This window comes from Anguilla anguilla, chromosome 3 (genome assembly GCF_013347855.1).
Source record: "Anguilla anguilla isolate fAngAng1 chromosome 3, fAngAng1.pri, whole genome shotgun sequence".
Taxonomy (NCBI): Eukaryota; Metazoa; Chordata; class Actinopteri; order Anguilliformes; family Anguillidae; genus Anguilla; species Anguilla anguilla.
Window position 1 is genome coordinate 32,689,513 of NC_049203.1, and position 10,844 is coordinate 32,700,356.

Here is a 10,844-nt window from a genome sequence, read left to right on the forward strand (position 1 = left end):
TTTAGTTCATTGTTATTTCATTTCAAGCAATTACTATGTTACCAGCGCCCTCGAGCGGGTGAAATGTGGACACTTCCCCAGTGTGTTCAGTAAGAAACATGACTCCATCCTCTCCGTTGCATTGAGAATTAAAGAGAGTTGAAACTTGAGTTCTATAACTTCCATCGTTGGAAAGTTTGTTCGTTAGCTAAATTCATTGAGAGTTTGACAGCACCGTTATCGGTTTTGGTCTTGTCATATGATATGTTGACGATACTGATACTGTTATCCTTTAAGTAGTAGTCTGAACTCCCCATTATATAAGTTAATTCGTGAGATGACAAATTGTATGCCCTGCCCTAGCTGAGAACCTCTACCTATGCAACAAGATGTCTTTGTAAGGGTTTCAGACAAATCCTGACCACGAAGCACTATCAGCCCAGAAATATTTCAGCCACTTCCTACATTTTACATGAACAAATGTATCCGTTATATGGCCAGTTGCCTGTATAAACGCTCAATAGGCAACTTGTCTTTACCAATGATCCAGACCCACAAAAGTGCCTCTTCACACAAGTGTCCTTTCACTCTGTCAGGTCACTTTCAATATTAACTATATATTGGCACGTTCTGACTAGTTTGACAGTACAGCAAAGGGCAGATTCTGCTATTTCCGTAATACAGTTACTAGTGCCAAATGTGAAGAGAACTTGGCACTGCTTTTAATATTATGACAGTGAAAGTCAGAGGTCATCTGCTTGTGTGAGTTTAGCTTTACGTGGCGATTTTGATTGACAAGACATTTTGCTCTGTGCATAAGCATGTGTATCATCATTCCTCTTCCTTTACCCCATTTGACTGAGCTATAAATGCGTAAATCACAATCCAAAATTAAAGCAAAGTTGAAAATCCCATGTGCCGGGATTTTCTTGATGAATTGTCACCACAGTAAATGGCCACAAGGTGTCAGTCTTATGTAAATTACTGTGAAGGTCTGCTCAACCATATAAATTAAGAATTAACCTAACATTTTCTCACTCCAAAAAAAAAAGTGACATGATGTGAATATAATTTAAAGAAATGACTGAATTAAATGGATAAATTATAATTTTACCATACATGTCTCATAGATGTGTCTGAGTAAATTGCATTTTCGCCATTGAATTGTCATTGTAACCAGAATTGATGAGTAATTAGCTTGAATCAAGTCTAAAATTCAAGACAAAACCTTTTACAAACTAGTGTAATTAATAGGAAAACGATCTTGTATTTTGAAGACTGGGTACTCATTTTTATTTTGTATTGAAACAAGATGGTAAATTATCAAATTAGTTTGAATTTGGTTTGGTTGTACTTGAGTACCCTTTCAATATTCACTTCATGTTCTGAAGGAAGATGCTGACATTAAATGAAATAAAGTAATTTTTGAATTTCAGAGATATCATTGGTTACTCTGCCTGTGACTGCCTGCTGTGTGACAGCAGAATATTAATAATTGACCTTTATAACACCAATACAGCTCAGCCACTTCAGGGCACCTTCTGTGACCACAAGATGTGGAATTGGGCTGGTCATACGTTCAGCGTTACTGTGTTAATGCACAGGAGACCATGTGGCAATCATTGTTCTCCCAGATAATTCCATTGCAACTTCACTGTGTGCTTTCACCTTTAATCATTAACAGAGTTTGGACAGTGTTTTCTTTTTATAGAATGAACCTTGTCCCCATACTAGAAGTGGACGGGTGACACAGAACTATAAATTAATGCTCAATACTTGAGCATCAATTGATCTGGTATTTCTGGTGGAAAAATTTCCATTTCCATTTGTGCATTTTGCCAGCAGTATATGTGCAATACTGTAAATACAGTACAATAAATGCAATTTTTTCCTATTGCCACATAAAGATTGCACTTATTTCTGTTGGCATTGCTGTCTGGCAACAATACTACTGGAAACAAGAGTAAACAAATTTCTTGAACATTTTCTGTTTTTATTGACACATGGATTCAAAGGAACCTTGTAGAATTTAACAGAACCTTGTGGCACCTGTATCAAGATGCAGCATATGTTCAGTTTAAAAAATAACTTCCTGTTTTAGCTTTGAAGGTTGAACTTGGGTTGAAATTACATGAAATAATATATAACAATAAAAAAACCCCCAATATGTTGATTTTAAATGGGGAAAAGCTCATGGGGAATGTCATGAGACACCTCATTTGTTAATAGAAACAATGTATTTGGCAGTTAATTATGTATTAATTAGTAGAATGGGACATTCATGAACATATTTATGAAGGCGAAGGTGTGTTAACTTTTTAATTAGTATTTTTGTGCCTGACTTCACATGTCTGCAAAATTAAAGTGAAAGGGAGCTAAGCTTACATATAAAATGTTTCTTCTGATCGTTGTGTATCATTCTGGACTGCATTTATTCATTCCAACATCTGTTTTCTTGTTTCCTCAGCATGAAGTGATATTCACGTTCCAACCTATTTATCTATCATTCTAACCTCTTTGGGAGCAATGGGCAGCAGTGTAGTATAATGGGTAAGGAACTGGGCTTGTAACCTAAAGGACACTTACCGAATAGGACACTGCCAGTGTTCCCTTGAGTAAGGTACTTAACCTGCATTGCTTCAGTATATATCCAGCTGTATAAATTGATGCAATGTAAATGCATCACCACCTCGCAAAGCCCCTAGTGGTTACTAAACCCAGACATTCGGTGCTACTGCAACCAAAGCATGAGTTAAAAACAGAAACGCGTTGTTTTAGTTTCATTAGTAGACGATACACGACAACAATGCCGATAACGGAGTTTTGCAGCCCCACCATTGTTGCTCTGGTCGTTCATTTAACAGGCACCCCCTCCCTGCAGTCTCATCTACAAAACACCCCCCACCCTTGACATAATGGACAATATTGTCTATCTTGGCATTCATAAAAATATTCTTTCACCACTAAAAAATCATACTCCGTCATAGCAACAAGATAAACCCGACAATAGCCCTAAAATATGCCCATACAGCAGTGAAAACGCTGCTCACTGAATAACAAAATAAACGAGAAAAAGTTTTTAAAAATGATACCATGTCATTCTACAGTCAATATCTGGGACTAAATATTGAATAAATATACAACCTTGCTGTTGGTTTTACGTGTAGAGATGTCCCTTTTGAGACTGCGTGGTCATATATTGTCTTGGACAATCCGTTTGGGAAATATACGCGCATTAGTGACGCCTGGGTATCTTCCAAAATAACTGTGCGTAATACCACACCTGTTGTTTATGGCGTCGTCGCCCTTTTTAGTACAGTCTGGCTTGATTGACAATTCATTTATTCAGTAGGTGAGAGTATAAGCTTTCTAACGATGTATTACATGTCTAATTCTGCTTTTGGAATAGCGTTTTATAGGTCAGCGTAACAGAAAATATTCGTAGCATTGCATTCACTTACGCATTCACTCTGAGAGACGCTGCACCTAATGAAACGTGGTCAACGATATTTCGTAATTTCTTGGAAAATACTATTATTATTGAGGACTTCTGGACATAGCTAAGCCATATGTTTGCTGATAGACCTAACTGACATCGTTTTCTGGAGCAAAACAGAAGCGAATAGAACAGTATCATTGATACTGTCTCTGTCTCCATCTACTGAACATAGATGAGATTTCATAATTGCTATGTAAGTATTACTGCTCAAAATATTTCGTTTATATACGTTATTTTTGAAATTGAGTATCTTTAAAGGTTAGTGGTGTTATATAATGTGGATATTTCACACTGTAATGTAAGCGTTAGATGGTAGTGTAATAGTTTTTGTGAAGCGTGCAACAGTGACGTTGGAACATTGCCAAAACGTGGTGGACGGTTGAAATTGTTTTCATGTAGTCCCATCCCCATACAAGAAAACATATGAGAGTACAGGGTATAGAAATACACACAAGAGTTAATTATTACACATTTAGGTACTGTACAGCATTGTGTGACAATATTTTTGCATTATTTTTTAATCTGATAGCAATGTTTCATCTTCAAACTTCATAAGGGGCTCATTTATATGCTTTATAATGGACAGAAAGCATTTTATTCAATTTTGGAGAGATTCTGGATATGTTTCTGGACCCCTAGATATTTTAGACCACTGTACTGACTGAAAGCTTGTAATTCCCACTTGAAAATTATGCAACAGTGATTTTCTCAAGTCAAAGTCAAAACAGTTGATTTGTAGTGAAATACATGAATATATTGTGATTTACAGCAATGCATGATTTAGACATTTTGGATAGATTTGGAGACGCTGGGTACACTGCTTAGTTTTTGCTTCATACATATCTACATATCCACCCTTAGATTTTACGAACTTGTGGTCGAGAAGTTTATGATCTAGCACATGTATAGTTTAACCTGCTGTATAAATGCAATCTCTCAGCATTTCAATGCAAACTTAAAAAGTGCAAATTCATTTTTGATTTTTTGTCAAAACAATTGCATTTGTGGCACTTTATTTCTTCCAAAATTATGAATATAAACTAATCTGCGTTAGTATTGTAAATTGTACAAATGTCTTGCTTCATTTAAGCTCTTTTTCAAATCTCTGTGGTGTTCACATCTGGAGTTATAAAGCTTTAAATAGGGTACCCCCTAAATGGGCAAGGATTGGCAAGATTTGGCATGTGCGCTAAGGGGTTAACCATCTCCTACGGGAGTTTCGCACTTCGCTGTCTGAGTCTGCATTTGGGTCCACCCAACTTCGACTCGTGACAGTGATGTTGTGTAAGTCGCTCTGGATAAGAGCATCTGCAAATTGCCTGTAATGTCATGTAATGTAATCTCAATGCCTGTCAAATGCTGTGTAAACATCATAAAGATACCAGAAAATGAATAAGCAGAGGGAAATCTTCCTTAAAGAAGAAAGTAGATTTTATTTGAAAGATTTCAAAATCAGCCAGACCAGAAGAAAGCAAACTATATTCTGGGTGAATACATAGAATCATTCAGGGTTAATGCCTGTATTTTTTTGATAAATGGAAAGACCAGCACATCACCAAAAATCAATGATGGCTTTAGGCACTATGGAGATAGGAGTACACTGTTGTCAGAGACTACATTCATTTTAAAGCAGTGTAATGGAAGTCAGCTGTGTTCATGGTGATTGCTGATTGCTTAATTTTACAGTATGGTCCAAAGATAGAAAGCCCAACAACCACAGCCTGGCAAAACTGCACTTTGGGACAGACCTAGGAAGTGTGCTTCATGTTTGTCTGTTGGAAATGTCAAACTGGATGTGTCCTTCCTTTGTCCCACTGACCTTTATTTGTCAGTGATACTTTGACTTTTTGAATAGTATAGCCATAAGGAGCTTTTCACAAGCAAGTGTTACATTTTTCTTTACATATATGTGTTTAATATTTTGTGATATATTTGTTTTAGAAATCTGGGCAAATACTGAACAATGTTTTTAATGGAGTATGTTTTTATAAATGGGTTTTTAAAAAATAAGGTCAAAGTGTATTGTGATTTGGATAAATAGATTTGTCATGTATGGTTTTCACTTTGTTGGTAGTTTGACTAACACAAAATTAAGTTTGGTTTTAAATGTGACCTAGACCTAGATATTTCCATAGAGCCAAGAGAAAAATGTTGAAAAGATTAGTCAGGACTTGGGCTTGCCATCACGCAGGCTCCATGCCCACAGCTGTCTGGGAGTGCCGTTCCTTCACATCTGCCCCACCTCTACATCAAGGACTGATTGTTAAGAATGAACTAAGGGTGATCTAGGGTAGCACTGGTTTGAGGGTATTTTTAAAAAATCTCTTTGGTAACTTTCCAGAATGATCTTGTTTTTGGTTTCAGGACATTCTATTCCTTCGAGAAATTTCAGTCATAAACATGTCCCTACTGCAGAGTCAAAATAGTTTTGTTTCAAGTAAGAAACATTTCACAAGCAGACCAAAACTTTCAAGTCAGTTGCAAAAAGTTGAGACAAACTCCAGAATGGCCTACGAAAGTGTTTTATTAAACCTTACTGTTTTTATCAGGAGAACCAAACAGCACAGAATCACACAACCTGTGCTCGGTGTGCACTGTGCCTCTCCTTCAGCCTCAGTTCCTCTGAGACAGGTTTTCTTTTTATAGAACGAACCTTGTCCCCATAGTAGAAGTGAGTGGATAAGTATGATAGGATACCATATCAAATTCACCCGTCATCCTACGGACTTGTCACGTAGGACTCTGCATTAATGTTCAAAATTTGAACATAAATCAATCTGGTATTTCTGGGACCAAATTCCCATTTCCATTTGTGCGCTCTGCCAGCAGTATATGTGCAATAGTGTAAATACAGTACAAGGAAAAGCTTTTTTCAACTTGCCACATAAATATTGAACATATTACTGTTGGCATTGCTGTCTGACAACAATACTGCTGAAAATAACAGCATACAAATTGCTTCAACATTTTTCAATTTGTCTTAACACAAGGATTTAAAGGAACCTTGTGGCATCTGTCTCTAGGTGCAGCACATATTTAGTTAAAAAAATCCTCTCTTTTAGTTAGAAGTTAACAGTTTGGACTCACAAGAAATAATCTATAATCAAAGAGAAAACCCAATATGTTCGTTGTGTTGACCTCGTTTTGCGTTTTAATCACACATCAAGCTTTCCTCCTCTACTCTCTCTGATCTTAAGGATGGTACTGATGCCTTTGGCATTCCTGCCAGATTTCCAGTTGCAGGAAAGAACAGCTCTATCACTTCTCGATGGTGGTGCAAAAGTACGTCTGCATGGAGGACATAATTATACAAATTATTTTACCTGGTGCCTTCAAAGACAATACAGAATTTGCTCTAGAACTCTGGAGAGTTACACTAAATAAAAAACATAAATCTAGGGATAATGCTTGGCTGGACATATCCAATGATTATTGGTCTCCCTTGGGAGGACCATCCACTTTGTGTGTATGTGTGTGTGTGTGTGTGTGTGTGTGTGTGTCCAGGTATCCGACCAAGCTTTTTCACTGAGCTTCATTTTCAAAAGTCATTGTCTGTTTACAGAGCAAGGAAGATGATGCAAAAAAAAGATAAGTATAATTGAGTACAACAGCATATAATTTCTAGTATCATTCTGGCTAGCTTTATGTAACGTACAACTAGCCAAGGCAAGTATTCTCTGCCATGGTCCTGTCATTATCATAATCCCTGTTTACCGCCTGAGGGTGACAAAGGACTGATCTTGACACTCATTATTGTACCTCTTTGGTAATTATTGTTTTCACCTATTTCCTGTTTGCCTGTGTATTTACATTGCCCCTGTTTCACTCCATAGTTGCTCATTCTTTGAGTTTCCTGCCTTGCTTGTGTATTCTCTTGAGTCTCTCATTGCTTTCTTGAGTTCACATCCTTTTGTAGTTTTTTGAACCTGTGTTTATTTAATAACCTTTGCATTACAACTGGGGAAGCTAGTCTAATCAATTATCTTTTTTATATTATTTTTTTAACAGATTTTACAGATTTGGATTGCTGTTCCAGTTATAATGCTGTTATGTGGCCTAGGGGATTAAACTTGAGGATTAACCTACAGCTAAGCATGCTCCAAGCCACCCATTGTGGCTTGGAGTGTATGACTCATTGACTTCAAGACAAGCACAAGCATGGGCATCTGAGTTCATTCTTGCTGAATGGCTCTTCCAGCACACATTTTGACCAGCTGTGGTATAAAAGCTTAAGACAATGGATGGCACTTCAAGATGGCACTCTTCCCATCTATTTCAACACTGTCGATCACTCATAACATTTGTTCCTGCACGTGGCAGTGCTCAGTCTGGGAGAGGAATTCAATCTGGGTCCATGCCTACTGTTTAAGTGGGCACATGCACCTGGGTTGTGATGGCTAATTGGTTCAAGTTTTAAAATTGTGTTGGTTTCAACAGTAGACATCTGATTATGCATGCCAAAAGAGAGATACCAAGACCAAGAGAGGCGAGAAGACAAGCTGAAATTTTTTTTACTGTGTTTTTAGTTTGTTTTTACTTTATCATTTCAGTCAGTGTGAATGGAATTACTACATCTCCCTGTATCCAGCTATTCTGCCCCTCCCAGGAGTGTTACCCAACATATGACACTGCAATAATCTTGTCAAATCTTGCCTGTAATTTTCAGATGAAAAATCATGATATGCAGTTGTTATATCATATTCATTTAAAGACTTGTGTATTGAGTAACCAAGAGCTTCACATTGCTGTAAACATAGACTCCAGGTGACCGCCACATTCCAGCAGCATTTTTTCATTGTTAAAAATACAATACACTGCCTTTCGATAGATATATTTCCAAACTATTATGGTTTGAGTTTTTTTGTTTGCTGCCCTCAATAGGGGGCAGTGTTCAATTGTGCTGACTGACTTTTCAGATCTCTGTGTGTTCAATATAGGTGTGGTCTCTCTGGTCAGTGAGCAAATTCAGACATGCACTCACGATTCGACCAGGCACGGTGAAGGATATTTATTCCTGTTCTTGAGGGTTGCTATTTGACAAGTCAATTCACTTTTCTGGATTAATCCTGGCAGTAAGCTCTCAGCCAAGCTTTAGGCCATCTTTACCAGGGCTTTGGTTGATGATGTCAGTAAGGCCAGATTTATGCTGGCCTGTACCTTTCTGTATATGGTGTGGGTGACATGTACGTGCTCCTCGGGATGAGGTGTGGCAATACTCTCACAAGGTGCTGGAGGTGGGTGATTGGACAGACTGACTCAACCTTGCACTGCGCATACAAGGAAAATAATTTGCTGGAAACCATAGCAGTAACCCTGGTTACAATATATTATTCTTACATCTTGCATCCTGTGCAGTAGTTTGACTCGATGCTGTGCTGCTGGGGGAAACAGAAAACTGCAAGTGTTTGCCTCAACCCTATTCTTTAAAAATAATTGCAATAATCTATTATTTGGTTCTCTGTTATTAAACTACAAAAGGTGTTTGGGCAATTTGGTTGAAAAATAACAGCTGAAACACTAGTATTTGTGTTAGCAGTGTGTGAGTGTGTGTGTTTGTGTGAGTGTGTGCGTACATGTTCTTTGTACTCTCTCTCTTCTCAGTCTGTGCACAGCACCGCATGTTTATTTCCTGAGAATGGGTCTCAAAGGTTTATCAAACAAACCAACAGTTACTCTTCCCTCTGTGTATCTCTTTAGCGGTCTGAAAATCAAGTTTTAAAAAATGCTGATAAAACTAAAAAAATGATTTAAACAAATGTCCCAGTACCTCCCTGCCTTAATCTGTTTTTGCACTGTCACATTCTGGATAGTCTCTCACACAACCAGCTGCCAGTTTTATTTCGGATCTTCCAATGGCCTGAGTTTAAGTTAGGAAATTAGAGAAGAGCCCGCGTCAATTAAAAAGCCTCTCAATATTCCTGTTTGCATTTCCGTGAAACAGTTTCTCTCCCTGAGCAGGGAGATGTAAGGCTTCTGTGATAAAGATACCCCCCACAACCTCCAGCACCCAGCAATCATGGTCATAGTCAACAAAAATGTGTTGTTTGTGTCAGAACTTGTACTGGAAAGCCCAGAGGCTGGGCAGGTATAGGGAGGGGCTGGCTGGAGTTCACTCCCTGCTTGTATGAACAGGCTTGCTCCAGCTCTATGCACAGTATCAGGCCAACACCCTGATCCCCAGGATCTCTCTCAGCACCACTTAAACCTTGCTACAGATACTGTGTCTGCATTAACTAAGATGGCAGACCCTGTTAACCTGAAACTGCCATCCAAGCAGTGGTGAACTCAAAGTCCTATCTCCTAGAACTTATAAAGACTTAACCTGTCATGTACTATTGTTACAATTTTTTTCTCTATAGGTCAAACATCCCCTGTCTTTATTTTAATATTTCACTTCCAGTTCTACTTCTGCTTGCAAAACTGTTTGTTTTTTTCACTAGGTGACAAAAACAGGACATTTTATGATGAACCAACAAAAAGGTACATGCATTCTGAAAGCTGTGCTGCTATGGATTTCAACCAGTTTTTCGTGCTGTATTCCACAGGCAGCTTTAACAGGGGCTGCAGGCTGAAGACTTGATATCTAGGTAGATAGGTGTATGCACCTCAAATACACATGCATTCTAAATGTATCCATAAAGCTGTTGTATAAACTTGAGGACAGCACTCTTCGTAGGAGATATTTATTGAATCAATGGAAAATGGAGACAAACATGTTTCAGAGAAAAGCTCCTGCATCAGAGTAATTCTAAATGTATTCACCTGAAAAAGTATATGGAATTATATATGGAAAAGTAAACTCTGTATTCAATCCATGTGCTGAAGTTCTAGCCTTTGAAGCAATACATTGGGGAAGGTTCAATGAGACACTAATCACCTCCCTCTTCACCTTTCACTTCATACACAGCGCTGATCATTATGACCAAACAGTTTATAAAATCATAAAAAAGCAAGAATGAATGAATGAATTAGCAGGTGATCACCAGGACGAATACCTAGCCTTTTGGAGGAGTGTTCTCTGGTCAGATGAAACAAAAATTTAACTGGTGCCTACCCGTGACAGATGGGTTCCCCTCCGAGTCTGGTTCTACTCAAGGTTTTTTCCTGTTATCAGTCAGGGAGTTTTTCCCTGCCACTGTTGCCCTAGGCTTACTCTTTGGGGGCTGGTTCTCTGTAAAGCTGCTTTGTGACAAAGCTCCTTTGTTAAAAGCGCTATACAAATAAAAATTGATTGATTGATTGAACTGTTTGGCCATAATGATCAGCGCTATGTATGCAGGAAAAATGGTGAGGCTTGTAATCCAAAAAACACCATCCCAACTGTGCAGCATCATGTTGCAGGGGTGTTTTGTGGGAAAAAGGACTG